The sequence below is a fragment of the Lycium ferocissimum genome, chromosome 3 (genome assembly GCF_029784015.1).
Source record: "Lycium ferocissimum isolate CSIRO_LF1 chromosome 3, AGI_CSIRO_Lferr_CH_V1, whole genome shotgun sequence".
Taxonomy (NCBI): Eukaryota; Viridiplantae; Streptophyta; class Magnoliopsida; order Solanales; family Solanaceae; genus Lycium; species Lycium ferocissimum.
The window spans coordinates 14046620-14065377 of record NC_081344.1 but is presented as its reverse complement, the minus strand read 5'-3'; the positions used below and the strand labels follow the sequence as shown (position 1 = coordinate 14065377).

At 35.5% G+C, this 18758-nt stretch overlaps 2 pseudogenes; both read right to left on the bottom strand.

The window, feature by feature from the left end:
* Positions 1 to 387: 387 nt before the first annotated feature.
* On the bottom strand, positions 388 to 1192 carry LOC132049798 (peroxidase 22.3-like; annotated as a pseudogene).
* Positions 1193 to 12341: 11149 nt separating this feature from the next.
* On the bottom strand, positions 12342 to 14102 carry LOC132049797 (peroxidase 22.3-like; annotated as a pseudogene).
* Positions 14103 to 18758: the final 4656 nt, after the last annotated feature.

Below are 18758 nucleotides of genomic sequence, written 5' to 3'. Positions count from 1 at the left end.
TTAGGTCTTTCTCAAGCTACCATGTTTCATTTTGTTGAGCATATATCAATCTTCTTCTACATTTCCTTTCTTTAAGCTAGTGAAGTTTTTGCCTCATAGAAATTGCTATAGGTATGGGATTTCCAATTGACTTTAATTATATATTTCTGCCCTGTTGATACTCCTTATGGTATTTACTTTATATTTATTGTACGAAGCGCCTAATTTGTTCCGTGATTAGATTATTCACTTGGTGAATAATTGCTTGTTAAGTGTCGGTCATGGTCCAGCAGTTTTGAGTCCTGACAGTTAGCTTGGGAAAACTTATATAGTGCAATTAAAACTAAATAAATCAGCAAGACATCTTTAAAGATAAAATCAATAGTACATCAAGGGAAAAGGAACTCGTTCACTGAAAAGCATCTTGGATTAACTCAGCAATTAAAACAACAAAATCAAATCTCTCGCTAATTAACAAATTACCACACAACTCTACCAAGTCTCTCCGTTCACAATTAACTTATTTTATGGAAGAGAGACTCTTCAAATGAGTAAAAGATCACAATTACACTAAAAAATAATCAAATTCTTGAAACACTTTATTCATCAACATCATTAATTACCACCTCTTAGTTCCCTCTTAGTTCAACTTCCTGCAGTTTACGCGAATTTGACCTTGATTCCCTGTCAATGGCTTGATATTTCCCATCTTAATCATAGACTGAGCAAAATCTTTAGAGAAAGTCCCGAGGTTGGTGCTATATGTCTTAACAAGATTATCAGTCTTACCACCATTAAATAGTGCTTGATCAGAGTGCAAAAGTCCTTTCTTTGACACCAAGTTACTAAAATATTTCGAGTCGAAAAGAGCTGGAGTTGGATCAAGTGGAGCAAGGTTGGAATTTCCTCCATTACGTGGACAAGTAGCTTGGCGCTGTCTTGCAAAAGGTGGAGTCAATGTTAGTCTCGTTGTAGATGCGATTCCTGAAGGTGAAACACTGAGCAAACCCTAGGGTGTGGCCCCCAGAGAGCGCAACTCATCCAAACCTTGCTTCTTAAAGTTGTTAATGAGTGCAGGTAAGTCCATGAATGGAGTTGGAATATCATTGTTGGCTGTGGTTCTACTTGCTGTAGTGGAGTCCCTTCTTCCCAGTGGCACTTCCCATGTTGGTCCACCTAACTGTTCATGAAAAACCATTAATCGTCTACTCTATTACTAATTTAATTTTTAAGGGTTCGTTATAGTAGCTATTGCAGCTAGCATGTTAGAGTAGCTATTGCAGCTAACATACAAGCATTTTTCTAGCATAATTATGCTTGTTCACAATTATTATAATTTTGAATTGGTATAGTATTTAAATTACTCTAAATTTTAACCGTGGAAAATGTCATATACTAGTAAAGAAAAACAATTGACAACAACGAATTGAACTTAGAGTTGATAAATTAATGTTTCTTATCAATTATATTTAATTTCATGCTGGCCAAATATTTACCCCCTAACTGACTTTTACGCGTGCTGCTTATGCTTTTGAGTGACGAAGAGTGTGAATGTGACTGTATTTATAGCAAGGACATATGGCAACACGACAATTTTCTAGGTTTAGCAACTCTCAAAGAATAAGCAAGACATTGACAATCTCTAACAAGACACTGTTTTTTTAGTAATACACTGGAAAGAATCAATCCGCCTGCCCGATATTTTAAGACTTATAGCTCACAAAATATTGCAAACTTTTAGAGCCTGTTTAGATCGACACCTTCTAAATGAATTTGGTATAATTACTATGGTATTAATTAAATAGGCTCTTTTTGTAGTAACTTTGTAATATATTTTACGTTGATAAATAAAATATATTGATACCAAAAAAATTACATAGCCTTGTTTGTTTGTCATAACATAATTAAATGTTAGTATTTGATTTGTCATGTTTGGTTGTGCAGGTGTTACTAGAGTCTATATAGTTAGATTTTTTTATTTATTTTTGAATTACATAGCTTTATTACTTGTCGATACTGTAATGATGGGACTAATGATTAAGATAGACCCGGTGACTAAGATTTAAAAATTGAAGAAGGATATAACAACTTTCTCCAAGGATATGACCAAAAGGATTACTTCATGACAGCAATGGTTTCATTCGATGGATAGTACATATGGGGACTGGGGAGAGTAATCGTGGATAATATTATATTTTGTGGCGACTAACAACTCCAAATTGACCGAAAAGAATTTGTAAATGTACATATCAAGAACAAAATAAATAAAAAAGAATAGCGTGGAGTGTGTTGGGTACGAAGGAAATGATATCCACGGAAAATATTTTTCTTGAAAATAATAATTTTTTACTTATTTTCTAGAATTTAGCAAGTAAACAGAAAATATTGTCCCAAAATCATTTAATTTAGACAAATACTACCGGGGTGGGTGGGCTGGGGTGGTGGGGCGATGGTCCGTTGGAGGGTAGGAGGAGGCAATCAGTGCAGAATTTAACTTATGATACTTGTTTTTTCGAATTCACTATGGAAATTTATTAATGAAAGGTTTTCAATTAGTGTATGTTTCTTTAGTTAGAAAATCATCGAATCAAGCTGCTCATGCTTTAGCTAGGGTGACTGTTTTTATGTCTGGTTCGATGAAATGGAGGTCTGTCCCACCATCTTTTATTTTTGATGTACTCAATTTTGATTTGAGTAATAATTGAGAAGACGCCTTTTCAAAAAGAAAAGAAAATTTTATTTTCCTAGAGAAAATAATCTAAAACTTTAACTAACTAAACATAGAAAAATTGAAAACTATTCCATACCAAACACACCCTAAGTGTGGACTATACCGAGAAAAAACTCCCTTTTGAGTTTATACTAAATGTCAACGATAACAACATGCAAATAAAATAATTGCGAGGGGTAGCGATTGGTTAGGACTGATGTTGAAGGTTTTAATTAGTTCCTTAAGTAATAGAGTTGAATACTTGCCACAGCTCTATTTTGTTGGCTCATTCATTAATCATTACTTATAATATTTAAGTTAATTTCAAGTTTATATATATCCTATGTATGGTCCCTTGGCATACCGTGTGACATCGAAAAATCTTTTGACAAAGTATGATGAAGAAGCAGCGTGATCAGTAGATCAACAACTACGTTTAAATATAATACACTTTGTGTCTATTGAGGATTTTATACTATCATGGTTCATTGGTTCTGCATGGATTGACATATACTGAATTTTTAGAGCTTCAGATAATGAATTGAACTGACAAATTAAATAATAGTGTTCCTTCTGTCCGAATTTATGTGGCATTATTCAAATTTCAAGAGTCAAATAAGTTTTTTTTATCGCGATTTTTTCATATACTTTGTAAATATCTTGAATTGTTAATTATTGTGACTTATAGTGTTTTTTACGTAATTTTCAAATATATAAATTCTATGAGAAAAAACTTAAAAGATTCTAAGTTTGAAGTATTGAAAAAAATTGACTCTCAAAATTTGAACAGTGCCATATAAATTGAGGCAGAGAAAATATTAAATTATCTCCACAAAAAACATCAATTGATTGATGGTCTATATCTTTTAGACTATTACTAATGGATGCTTTAAATCATACTAATTCAAATTATATAGACTATGACTTTGTACCAGAAAAAAGAGTTTATTTTCCTAATATTGTGGATAAAATGTATGATATTTTAGGCAACACTTAACTCTGTTAGCATAGGATGACAGAGCCGAATGCAGAATTTGAATATTATGAGTTCAAATTGTAACAAAATTCATGGGGGACCCTATTTTGGGAGAGCTATTTAAGTAATACCCGTGTATCAATTGTTTCCTTTCGCTCTTCTTGCTCAGGTGCACATGTCTGAAATTCTAGCCCATTTTTACATGTAGTTCATGCATATATGCATGACTGGAGTGCAAGCAAAGTGGAAAAAAAGTGTTAAATGGGTTTGTTAGATTTGTTGTGTTTTTGACAAATTGATGATTGGGGTTTGTTTTTTATGATATACAGATCCAGGAACTTATGTTTCAAATTTGAGTTTATTTAGAGTAGATTTGGATGTTGAATCGTGTGTTGGATTGTTGAAATTCGAAAAACATATTATAACTTTTTGTTCACGCGCACATGTCTGAAATTTCAACTCCCTTTTACATGTATTTCAATTTTGTATGACTGAGGTGCATAAATACATGAAAAAATTATTTTGGACAAAAAAGATCGAGATAGACATGACTGAAATTTTAGCCTTATTTTTACATGTACTTCAGTCATTTATGACTGAAGGTCAGGCATACATAAAAAAATTCAGACATATATGACTGAAATTTGAACCAATTTTTACACACACCTCAGTCAAAAATGTCTGAACTTTTCCTTAGGAAGCCATACCAAACATCAGGTGAGAACTTCTGATGTTTGGCCTTCACAACATCACACTTTCAAACGTGAATGTACAAGTTGCCAAGCTTCATGTGTAAAGTTGGTACTCATGCAAAAAAAAAAATATATAAGATGAATATTACTTAAATGGCGTGACCAAAATAGGGTATTTGTACACTTTTCTTGCTCGAGTTTAGTATTCTACCCCAAACGCATTCGATTTGCTAAGTTCAAAATCTATTATTTGTACTTGTTTAGGGAATTTTTTAAATACATATACAACGTCTAGGCTAAATTATTAAATTTTGATGAACCCGTAATTTATGCTCTACATCCATTTGTATCATGAGAAGATTGTGCAAGGTGTCATGGTTACCAAATTCATCTCTTATTCTATAAAACATTCTACAGTTTCAAAAGCAATAAGCTTGAAGTTGTCGAGTTGCTTCACTCCAGTTTGAGAGGGGATGATAGAGACCGTCATAGAGAGATGAGACCAAGCTAATTTTATTCAACAACTTAGGTTGTTGTACATAAGCCTTCAAGTTCTGTAGATATATACATAATATTTAAATTATGTTAGGTCTGATCTCATCTGATCAGTTCATTTTCAATAACTAAATAGAGAGGGCTTTAATTTGTATTTTGTATATACGCATATGTTGAGCAGACGGCACAACATGTCCCTTCGTGAGGCAGAAAACAATTTTCTAGTGTCACTATGATTATTATATTCTTTGAATTGAACTAATTAGTACAAAATTATCTCCGCAACAAAGTGAGGTTCTTTTTTCTTATAAATTTGTGGATAGAATGGACGTTGTACTTGGCATTAGTATTTAAATACTTAACAATTCACAAAAGTACAATCTGGTTTCCATAGAAGGCAGTCTAAATACCACTTTGATCTATCCAATTTAATTCATCCAAAAATTCAGCTACTATATAGCTCAAATTGACTCATGAAAAATATTATCAAAATATTTATATAAAAAAAGTTATCTTATTTGATATGTCGTATATAGTCCTAATAAAAGAAATTTTTAAGTAACTAAACAAATTAAACAAAGAAGTTAAAACTTGTGCATTTGGCGTATACTACTGTTTATAACTATTGGCAAGCTTTTAGCCAAAGATTAGGCTCAGCAATTGAAGCCCAAAATTTTTATAGTAAATAAACAATCTCGATTTACTCCTAAATGGATGAAAATATTGGAGAAACTCCATTTTTACCATCATCTCACTTGGAGTTCACCTCTGAAAACCATCGAATTTAATTCGGTCAAGGGAGAGGCAATTGTACTAAACCCCTTTACAAACCTCCTATAGAAACTTGCCAACCCATGGAAACTCCTCACATCGGTTGCATTTTTAGGAGTTGGCCAAGTTTTAATAGACTCCACTTTTTTTTCATCAACCTCCACACCATTTGTACTCACTACAAAACCCAAGAATACCACTTTATCAACACAAAAGAACATTTCTTGAGATTCGCTAATAACCTCTCACGCAACAATATGTCAAATACTTGCCTCAAATGGCCTACATACTCCTCAATTGATTTGATATACACAAGAACATCATCAAAATAGACAACCACAAACTTATTGATAAATGGTTTCAAGACATGGTTCATCAATCTCATAAATGTACTAGGTGCATTGGTTAGGCCGAATGGCATGACAAGGCACTCATAGAGGCCAAAATTAGTTTTGAAGGCCATTTTCCACTCATCATCGGGGTTCATTCGAATTTGGTGATAGCCATTTCTAAGATCAACCTTCGAAAACACACTTGAGCTACAAAGCTCATCCAACATATCATCAAGTATAGGAATAGGATGGCGATACTTTACCGTGATTTTGTTGACGGCTCTACAATCAATGCACATCCTCCAAGTGCCATCTTTCTTTGGAACAAGAATCACCGGAACGGCACATGGGCTAAGACTCTCCTTCGCTAGACCCTTTTCTAGAAGCTCCTCAACTTGCCTTTTCAATTCTTTTGTTTCTTTCGGATTGCTCCTATAAGCCGGTTTGTTGGGAATTTGTGAATCCGGCACAAAGTCAATTTAATGTTCAATACACCTCAAGGGAGGCAATCCATGGGGCATCTCCTTCGGAAATAGCTCATCATATTCCTGCAAAAGAGAAGACACACTACGAGGCAAAGTGCTAGTAGTTTGGTTAGTATGCAAAAGAAGATCTTTATTTACAAGGCACGCCATGAAGTGCCTCTCATCAATTCCCTTCAAACAATTGCTTGGTTTGGCCACTAAACACCTCTTGGATCCATCTTGAGATGATCCTTCTCCACCAATGGTCAGCAAGGCTCCTTTATCACGCTTCTCCATTTCCTCCACTTGAACACTTTCCCGGAGTTCCTTCATGATCCTATAATCTTCGCTTACTTGATAGGGTGTCAATGGAGCAAGCCAAGTACAAATGAATACTTATTGGAGCTTCCACTATGTTGCGCATCCCTATCAAATTGTCAAGGTCTACCAAGCAATATGTGACAAGCTTGCATCGGTACCACATCATATAAGAGTTCATCTTGATATCGCCCAATGCTAAATTTAATAATGGCTTGCTTGGTCACCTTCATCTCACCACACTCACTGAACCATTGGAGTTTGTAGGGACTAGGATGTTTCCTTGTAGGAAATTTCATGTTGTCTACCATAAAATTGGCTTACTGCATTCGTGTAACTCCCACCATCAATTATCAACGAATAAACCTTTTCCACTACCTTAGATCTCGCATGGAATAAGTTTTCCCTTTGGTTACTCTTCTCCCTAGCTAATGCCCCCATGGCTCTTCTAGCTACAATAGCAAAGTTTAGCTTCTCCTCCATTCGTTTCTCCACATCACTCTCGGATTCACCCTCATTCTCATTCTTTTCTCCCTCATTATCATTACCAACCCCGCTCTCATCTTCCTCATCAATTTGATACCCACATCTCAAGATCATAATTATCATCCTATTGGGACACTTACTCACAATGTGCCCTCTAACTTGGCATTTGAAACATTGAATGGTAGAAGGACGATGGAAGTTAGGTTTAGCATTGTTACCTCCTTTGACTTAGTCGTCTCCTTTAGCTTTATAGTCAAACTTAGCTTGAGGAGTGGGAGTAGTGATCGTGGGCTTCTCCCAAGTGGACGTCTTCCACTTCTCTTTCCCTTTGTTCCAAGTTGAAGATGGAGTGCTCTTGGCTTTGTAAGCCTTTCGTCTTTCAAATCCGTTTCAACCTTGGAAGCGTCATGAAAAGCTTCCTCTAAGCTATTATAAGTTTATAACCTCATGGGTTTGGAAATCTCCCGATTTAAGTTGGCTACAAATCTTATGAGAGTGTAATTCAAGTGCTCCTTAATCTTGGACTTCATTCTCAAGTTTTCAAACTCATCAAAGTACTCCTGAACACTCTTGGAGCCTTGCTTCAACATGTATACCTTCTTGAGCACTTCTTGATAGTAAGTGGGAGGTAGTTACCTCATTTCCATGAGCTCAATCAACTCATCCTAAGTAGGAATGTCAAAAATTTAACGTTGAGCTCTATCCCGCTTCTTGGATTCCTACCAAGTGGATGTATATCCCTCAAATTGGGTGAGTGAATACCTTGCCTTTAAAGCTTCCGACACATTGTTGGTAATATCCTCTCACTTTGCAATTTCCACTCAAGGAACTCTTCTGGTTCACTACTTCCTTTGAATCTAGAGAGTGTTACCTTGATGGTATTCAAGTTTCGATCATTGCCCCACGTGCTTCATTTCCTTGCCATCTTCCACGGTCTTCATGATCTTGAAACCTTGAAAAACCTCCTTGCTTCCTCTACCTCGGTTGTTCATCTCCGCACGCCTTTCTTCTTGCCTTGGTTCATCCCACCACCTCTCTTGGGCAACTTCATCTGCTTCTTCATCATAAAGAGGGTTTTGGAATTGGGTTTGGAATTGGTCTTGGGGTGGTTGTTGGGGAACATGTGGAACATTTTGTGGGGTGCTTTGGGGTGTGGGTTCACTTTGGAATGTTTGGTATAGTTGGGGATAGGTTTGTCGATTGGTGTTTTGGGTATTAGGTGGTTGTTGTCGTGGAGCTTTTGGGTTAGGTGAGGAAGTGGTAGGTGGGAAGCACAATGCTTGTATTTGCCCGGGTGTAATGGTTGGAGTAGTTTCCTCATTTTTGCCCAAATCCCCTTCAACTTGAGATTAAGGAGTGTCCACTCTACTTGAGGATTCAACTTGGACCACCTTCGCCTCCAAACTATCTATCCTCGCTGTCAATCCACCCACATTCGCCTTTAATGTCGACAATTGACTAATGATCATGTTCATCGAACCGACCAAGTATGATGGTTCTTCCCTTCTTGAGTTCGATCTCCTTGACTAGACATTATGACCTGCAAAACTAGCAAACAAAGTTAGTGATAAAAGCCTTACGTTACTCGTAATGATCTCTCAACCTTACCACACTCCGTGCTCTTTCGAAGTTGTTGATGAATTGTGTAACCAATCAAATTCACACGGTTGCTTATACTTTGTGAAAGAATAGATTCTTGTTTAGATGAAAGAAAGACGACTCAAAAACAAACGTACTTGAATCAAGAAGTTGTCAACGAAGTTAAAAGAGAAAAGCTAGAAAGGCATTGGCAAGAAATGAAATTCGGATGCAAGAACTAATTAGCAACTAATAAGATCGAAGTTAAGAAAGAATCAAACCGTTTTTGACACTTAGACAAATTTTCTGATGGTCGTGTGTTGGTTGTGTGTCGCGTAAGCAGTGCACAAAACACCCCTCTCTATTTCTGACAAATTTTCTGATGGCCGCGCATTGGGTGTTCGTCGCGGAATCAGCGCACAAAACACCCCTATTTGAATGTGTACAACACGCGCTCTGATTTTTCTGAGATTTTGCGAAAAATAATTTCTCCTCGCGCGATCGTACAACCAGAGCACAAGCTACACCGTGCGATGGTTGCGCCAAGCACGCTCAATGCACAGCCTCCTGTGACATTTTTCCTAGATTTTTGTGCTGATTATTCCGATTTTTGATGATTTGGGACCCTTCCAAACTTAGTATTTTTCCCTTTTTGGACATGTTTAACACCTTTTAACCTCTTGACCAAAAATTTGAAGATCAACACTCTTCTTAGGTCACCTTCTTCCTTTGAAGATATGAACAATCTCAAGAACATAAGAACACTTCAAAAATTCAACTATCTTCAATTCAACTCGAAATTCGCTCAACTTTCGGATCTAAGTTCCCTTTGATATGGAGAACAAATCCCACCAGGTTTTAGCCTTCAATTTCAACCGAATCACAAGACCCACTTTTCAATTTCTTTGAGTTCTTCAAAGCTTCAAAGCTTCAAAGCTCAACAATGATGATTCACTCCAAACTTAACCAAATCACTTGCAATTTCGGATTTAGAGGTTGTTGATAGTAACAAACTCAATTCTAACCCCAAATCCAACAACAAAACAACATAACCATGATTTTCGATTTTTTTTTTTTTACTTTTCTAGATCGGATTGAAGAATTGATGAAGCACTTCCTCTACCTTGCTCTGATACCAAATGATAGAAACCTAATTGAAACTCTAAGAAATTCAAAAACAACAAAAAGGAAATAAAAGGATAGACGAAGAATTGGGGATGAGAAATTAGAAGTTAGAAGATAGAAGTTAGACCCACTTAGTAATGAATTCTATAGGCAAACTTAGGTATTCTAAACCTAAACCCTCCTAATTGGATTCAACCAAGGAACCTAAACTATTTGAATTCAATGAATTATCCAAATGAAATCCACAAATGAGCAACACACTATGAACCCAATGGAAATGCAATTCAATTAGCAACTAAGAAATCACACTTAGAAGCAACCGAACAATTTATATTAAGATAACTAAACAATCTCTCAAAATGAGTTTTTCATCAATATTCAAGCTAAGGATCGAATGAAGACGAAGTGTCCTATTTATAGTCTTGACATTACGACAAAGGCCCTAAAGTGGCTCTTTGCAAAAATAACCCCAACATGGGTCTTCAATGCTCCAATTGTCCAATGCTTGCAATTATGACCTTAATTTGCATCCTTAGCCTTGAATTGAATTCTAGACCAAGATTTGCATCTTTTAGCCATGAATTGTATTTCTAGCCACTTTGCGCTCCTAGCCACTTTTTTGAGGTGGCCTCTTCAAGATCCTCCCAAGCTATCTCCCAAATATTGTAGACTCTTGAAATCCTCTCCTCAAGCTCTTCCAATGCTCCTCTCCTCATGAACATGGCTTGGAGTAGTTGGAGCTCCTTTGCTTGGCTACGTGTGAAAAGTCTTGAGGGATTTGTGCCAATAGGGATCATATCAATATTCCATTTAGCCAATGCATCCGCGATTTAGTCCCTTTAATTATTGAGTTGTAACCTAAAACTGTCTTTTATTGTTTGATGAATTGAAGCTTTACAGGTCATAGTTCGTGGTTTTACTCTATTGAGTAAGGAGATCTTCCACGTAAAATCAAATGTGTTCTTTATTTTACATTATATTGTGTAATTGTGTGTCACTTAATTACAGTTGAAGAACCAGGTTCTTCAATAAGTAGGAAATAGGGAATACACAATTCATCCCCTCTTATGTATTAGGTAAGCCCTAAAATAACAAATACAATTGGATTAAGTACGTAAGATAAACCTATCTACATTCAACAGCAATTTACTTACTACTTTTTTTTTTTTGGTTAAACACTGAATTTATTTTTTATATATTATGCATCATTACAATTAACGTTGTTGGCATTACTGCTCGCATTAGCTTGTTCAGGACGAATATAGTAATTACAATCCAAAATTTAGTGCTTGTTACCATGAAGTTGTTGAGCACAGCATGGTCCCATTGGAACTACTGGCGTGTGCGCGGCGCAATTAATTTGTTTTATAATCTACCTTCTCCATTTCATTTTACTTGATCCATGTTGACTTGGCACACTCCTTAAGAAAGCTTTTATTCGGAGTGTATTTTACTAAACTAACCTTATAAATAATGCTTTGGAACTCTAAATTTGACTACTAGAACTTTATGTGGTTAGTTCATACTAAGGGTAGTATGAGAAAAAAGTAATACAACTCTCTTGATTTGCTAAAATGGACTAGTAAAACATATATATATATATATGTATATATATTAGTATAGAGGTCAAGTAAAATGAAACGGGTGGAGTATTTGTCAAACAGCCCTGAAGATAGTAATCCCCAAATGAAATTCTTCCATGAAGCTGTAATTGGAGGAATTTGCAGAGACCACAGGGGCAAAATGATTGCTGCTTCTTTTGGGCTTAATTGTAGTAATATGGCTGAAGCAAAAGTAGCATAAATGGGATCGACTGGGCTAATCAGAATGGCTAGCTATAACAACATTATCCTAGAATGTGACTCCCAGGTTGTGGTGGAAATAATCAAAGGTAATTTCAACATTCCTTTACAGATGAAAGATCTTATAAATCTGATTCAAGATATGGCTAGGAACATTCATTGTGAGTTTAACAATATTGCTATCGCGAAGCTTATCAAGGCGCGGATGCACTCGCTAAATGAGGTATTACCAATGGCGAATGATGATCCCCTGAATTTCTTATTTACCCTCTACAACTGCTAAACCTTATCATTTGGACCAGAGTCAAATGTTCCCTTTAAGTCGTGCATATATAAACAGAGGAAGAATAGTACTTTTTGCATTAGAAGATAAAGTTCTGATTTGGGTGCTGAAGAAGATTTTTTGGTCTTAATGTCACTGGATCCTTTCACCTTGTTTTATATACATTTGTATAGTTAAGTTGTATAGTCATTCTTATCTGGGATTATAATCCCTCCATGTGTTGTAATTGAGGTAAGGACATCTAATCCCCCTCTAACTATAAATTTTGGCGATATGCAAAGGTAACACCACCATACACTGGAAAAATTAAAAAAAAAAAGAGTCCCCAAATGAAACAAGAAGATTCAAATTCTTGGAAAAACAAATTTGAAATTACCACACAACTTTCGAGGGTCGCCAATAAAAATTGACCTATTAGAGGAATACAAATGAGCACACATCACAATTGCAATTGAAAATAAGCACATTCCTGAAACACTTGATTTCATCAGCATCAGCATCACCAACACTGCTTAGTTCACCTTCCTGCAGTTGACACGAATCTGGCCTTGTTTCTCAGTTAATGGCTTGATATTACCCATCTTAATCATAGACTCGGCAAAATCTTTCGAGAAAGTCCTCAAGTTTGTACTGTAGGTCTTAACGAGATCATCGGTCTTTCCTCCACTAAACAGTGCTTGATCAGAATGTAGAAGCCCTTTCTTGGATACTAAGTTACTAAAATATTTCGAGTCGAAAAGAGCTGCAGTTGGATCAAGTGAAGCAACGTTGGAATTACCTCCACTACGTGGACAATTAGCTTGTCGTTGTCTTGCAAAGGTGGAGTCAATGTTAGTCTCGTTGTAGATGCGATTCCTGAAGGTGAAACACTGAGCAAACCCTAGTGTGTGGCCACCGGAGAGAGCGACGAGGTCTTCCTCATCCAAACCTTGCTTCTTGAAGTTGTTGATAAGTGCAGGTAAGTCCATCACTGGAGTTGGAATATTATTGTTGGCCGCGGTTCTACTTGCTGTAGTGGAGTCTCTTCTTCCTAATTTCACTTCCCAGCTTGGTCCATGTAACTGTTCATATAAAAACGTTTCAGTTTGATTATACTTAAGTTTCCTAACGTTAGCAGCAAAAACATATATAATAGGTGGACGAAATCAACAAACTTTCTATTGATACTAATTCTTTATTTCATGTTGAACTTAAAATATCTAGTTTTTTTCTATCTGAATTTAGGAATTCTAGTTTAATTTTCTTCTTGTAGCTTGATCAATTTTAAATAATATGTAGTTGATGGATTTTATTGATTAATTTGAACAGCGATGGACCGTAAATTAAACATCAAATATGGTAGGAAAAGATCGACAAGAGAAAAAAAAAAAGATTTAGCTTATGTTAAGACAGAAGGAGAAATACGTACGGCAACTACGGAGTCACGTGCTGCAACTGCCAAGATATCTCAGACAAGATACAACGGGACGTCCACAAACTTTATCAACCTCTGCCTTGATTTTATCAATCACTTCAAATCCTCTAGCAGAATTGTTATTAGCACGAGAAGTCTTTTCACTATCAATAGTAGGCGTTTGATCAAGGAGAATCGAAGCATCACAACCCTGTATTTACAAGAAATATATTAGTAATGGCATCCCAAGCAACCAAAGGCAATGACTCCACTTTCTATTAAAACTATAAAGGTGGTAATGTTATTTCATTCCTAACATCAAAGTTTCCAGATTAAATACTCAAATGCTTTCACAAATAGAAATTAGGATGAAATGAAAAACATTAAGTACGAGAAAAATAATCTCACATTAACGAAACAATCATGAAAATGCAGACGTAGCAAAGAACCACCCATTCGCCTCTCTTTTCGTACTGCATCCTCAACAACCTGTTTAATGGTTGGTAAAGCTTTGGGACAAACATCATCGTAAAAGTCATCTGACAAGTCCGAAAATGCCATGCCTGCTAGAGAAAGCATGACTAACACTTGAAGAAAGAGGAAGCTACGAGAAGCCATATTTTTAAACAAAATTACTAGAGTCTATGAAGTTATACACTGCTTTGCTATGTTTCTGATTTTGTGATGATAAGAGTAAAATGAGGCTATATTTATAGGTAAGAAAAATGTTGACTGTAGTAACACGACAATGGTTCTAGGTTTAGCAACTCTCACAAGAATGAGCCACACTTTGATAATTTCTAAGAGGACCATTTTTTAAAATTTTTGGTCCGTTGTACCAATTCATGCAAGAAATGTTCAGACTTGGTAATTTGTCAAGTATTATTAATGCAAATTTGAATGGGCTGAGTCTCTAGTTTTATGATAAATTAAAATCAAACCTACTACTTAGGAAACGTCTAAATTAAAACCATATCAATTTTGAATTGACAATTATAAAGCATTTTATTGATTTTTGCTCTTTCCAGGGGCGGCTTAGCCAATTTCTTGATATGATTTTATCTACTAGATTTTGGGGGAAAATATTTTTTTCTATCTCCAGAAAAATATATTCTCAATTATTTAGAAGGAAAAAAAAAATACGTATCCTATATTCCCTCTTGACATCTGACTTTTATGTGCTTTTTCACTTTTTCTGCTTTATGAGTTAGTATAACTTATTTGCTCTAACTATCGCTTCCTATTAAGAAGTTCTCAAATTCTAAAGCTCGAACTGAAAAACATGTCTTATCTTTTGTTGATATTGTACGTCATCGGAAAAATGAATTAAAGAGAGCTAGTAACTAAGATAACGAGAAATTGAAGAATAAGAACCATTTTCAACGAGGATATTGCCAAAATATTTGCGAGAATCGTTATTTAGGCTGATATTATATGAGGAAGTTATTGAAGCCATGATGAAATAATTTTTTTAAGTGTACCCTATCTAACTATTAAATGAGATGGTCATATACTTTCACCATGCATGGTATATATCGGAGCAAGCATAGTTCTTGAGTTCAAGTCTCACCACCACCCCATGAAAAAAGAATTAGGGCTGAATACGAGGGATGGTGTGCGTGGGACCTGGATTTTAAGACACGTGTAGCACCATTATCTTAACATACACGGCAAAAAAAAATTTAATGACGACTGAGGGATAATACCGTGTTGGACCGGTCACTAATAGCGTAGCAATGGCGAAAATACAAGTATATAGACAAAAAAAAAATTGTGTTGGAGCCAAGATTTGATCTCGGGTGGTGACCAGTGAGCACTCAGGGGCACTCCTACCAACTGAACTACTTTTTCAACTATGTTTTGAGGTAATCCTTTTAAAATATATCATGTTTTTCAAGTGCGTATATATATATATATATATATATATATATATATATATATATATATATATATATATATATATATATATATATTTTTCGACGTGTCCCCGGGGGCACACACACACGTTGGGTCAACCCCTGATGGTGTGAAGACATAACTAATTAAATAAATGCATACTTTCCTAATAATTTAAAGTAAAAGTAATTAAGGACTCTTGAACATTTATATAATAGTATAAGTAACTAACAATTAACTCCAAGTTTGAAAAAGAAAAGGTCAACGTATCTCAAACAAAATAAAAGAATTAGCAAGAAAAATATAGAACTAAGAATAACAACTCAACGTTTGACTATATCGAGAAAAACACCCGTCGGCCGGTATCTACATAAATGTCAACGTTAACAACATGCAAATAAATTTTGTAATGCGCGGTAGCTATTGGTTAACAAATATTGATGCTAAAGGTTATTAATTTAAAGAATAGAGTGTGTCACTGTTGTGTTCTATTGGCTCAATCATTAATTACTTATAAGGTACGTTTCTCTCAAAAAATTGGCACTTTTTACTTTTCGAGCATCAAATTTCTTAATTTTGACTGTGTATTTGAACATAGAATCTTTAATTTTTTGAAATAAAATTTACATATTTTGGAACCATGTAAAAAGTACTACAAGTCATCAAAATTAATAATTTAAAATATTTAAAAAACATATGAAAAAATTACGATCAAAGAACAACTCGTTTGACTCTCGAAAAGCGAAAAATGTCAACAGAGGGAGTATTAACTAATCCAATGGCCCCTTGGCATACCGCACTCATTGAAAATCTTTTAAACAAATTATTATGCAGAAGAAATACGCAATCAGTAGATCAACAACTACGTTTGAATAATACGTTTTGGGTATCTTTTGTCAGGACATTAAGTACGGTTTAGTAGTATCATATTTCTGCATGAATGGACATATACTAATTGGAAAATGAGATTGAGGAAAAACTGAACTAAAATGAACAATTCATTAGTATGTAACTAAATACTACTAGTATGTTCTTGACAAGGCAAACATGGCATCAATTAGACATAAACAAAGGAAGAACATCTTTGTACAATTGTAAATTTTTGGGAACCTAGTTTTTGCTTAGAGAGATCATTTCTCACTGTAGAGTACCACAAGCAAGCATATGGATCTTGTAAATGCTCTGCTCCAGAGGCTATTATTACCTTCTGTACATTCCATTATGAAGAAATGAAAGGTCCACGTACGCCACCTCAAAAGTTTAAATTTAAAAAAAAAAAAATACTACTAGTATGTTTGGCCAAAACTTCACGGAAGCTCAAACAACTTCTATTTATATTTGATGTGTTTGGTCAAAAACAATAAGCGTTTTTCAGTAGAAGTCGTTTTTGTACTGTTGTTGGCGAGAAGCTAGAAATTTTGTTTCTTTCAAAAAGTAAAAGCAGAAGCAGAAAACTAACTTTTTTCAAGACAAATTTATCCTTGTCAAAAATTTATTTCTATCATATTGTCTCTCATTAGCTTGACCTATATATCTCTCTCAACTGCAAACACAAAGCTCTTCTGTTCTTTTTTTGGTTTAATTAATTTTAGATTGATTAACCTTTTTGGGAGACTTCTGTTTAGGAGAGAATCCTTTATCGTGTACTCTTTTGGTTACTTAGTGCTCTTCCTTTCCCAAAATGAAAAGTAAAAAGAGGTTTTATAACAGGATTGTTTTCGCTCATGCATAAATCATATTCATAAGTCATTGTAACGTCGATTCGCTCGGTCATGAAAGCTAAGGCACAGTCCATCTCACTAAGATTTGGGGAGTGACATTTGTAATACCAATCTCCTCAAGTCATCTACATGACTACATTAGAACCACTAGTCTGGCCATTGGTCGTAATATATACACCATCATTGCCAATCACTAACTAAGACTTTTCTCCGCTCTGGAACAGCTCACTAAGCGTGAGCAACAAGGGATCATCATATTGTCTTGACTTAATCTGCTCAACTGAAAAAATGATGCAATAACACAAGCGAACCTCCTACCAAGCCCAGTGACACCAAGTCTAGCTAACTCACCAATTAGTCAAAGTTTGAACCTCCACGACTAATGGTTTCATATCAACTGAACGTGTAAAAAATGGATCTTGGGCCTAACTCAACCTCAAAAGCTAGGTCATGAGGAGAGGATTTGTCCAAGCCCATATAAGGAGACCCCCCATCTCATTAACCACTGATGTGAGACTTTTTCATGCTTCAACATCCCACCTCACGTCAAGGCTGGACATTTGGAGCTTGGCAATTCAATTTGGGAGCCCAACATCGGGTGCAATGGGACCTACTCTGATACCATGTAAATAAATGAATTTTGGGCCTAACTCAACCTCAAAAGCTAGCTCATGAGGGGAAGATTTTCCAAGTCCGTATAAGGAGATCACACATCTCATTAAACATCGATCTGGGACTTTTTCATTCTTCAACAAAACGCGAGCCAAGCTACACATAATCTTCAGCTCAAGACATTTGTCATAACATTGGCCTCTCTCGGGTGACACATGATAGTGACACATAATTTTTAGCAACTCAAGCCATTGTCTCCATCTTTCATTCAAGTCCTTTTGTTTAAAAGTATTTTGTATACTCTTTTGTTTTGTGTTTGTCTCACATGCCTGGATATTCAAGAAATGACGTCATATCTTAAGTGCAACTTTAACTATTTCCAGTTCTAATCATGTGGCAGTCAGTTATTCAACTGTCGAGAAACATACGCAACCACTTTACAATTTTCTGCACCAGGGCAACCATCCAAACTAGTAATCGGTTCCTTGCTATTTCACATAGTACTTCACTACAAGCTTTTTGCCTTATATTGCATATTATATATTGAGCCATCAGGATTAAGTTTGTGCATACTCCTTTGCTACAAGCCTTGCCTTATCTTGCATATTGAACCATCCCGATTAAGTTTCGTCTTGAATTTACCAGTTTGACTCCAACCACTATCTGCACTTTAGGTCTTTCTCAAGCTACTATGTTTCATTTTGTTGAGCATATATCAATCTTCTTCTACATTTCCTTTCTTTAAGCTAGTGAAGTTTTTGCCTCATAGAAATTGCTATAGGTATGGGATTTCCAATTGACTTTAATTATATATTTCTGCCCTGTTGATACTCCTTCTGGTATTTACTTTATATTTATTGCATGAAGCGCCTAATTTGTTCCGTGATTAGATTTTTCACTTGGTGAATAATTGCTTGTTAAGTGTCGGTCATGGTCCACTAGTTTTGAGTCCTGACAGTTAGCTTGGGAAAACTTTTTTTTTTTCTTGCAATCCACCCTCTCCTCGAGGGCTCTTTTTTATTCATATTCTCCAAAATACACCACAGAGGAGAGCATCTCCTTGTACCTATCTTTGTATGGACAGTCCCCATACTATGCTTGATAGGATTTCCTTTAAGCTTACAA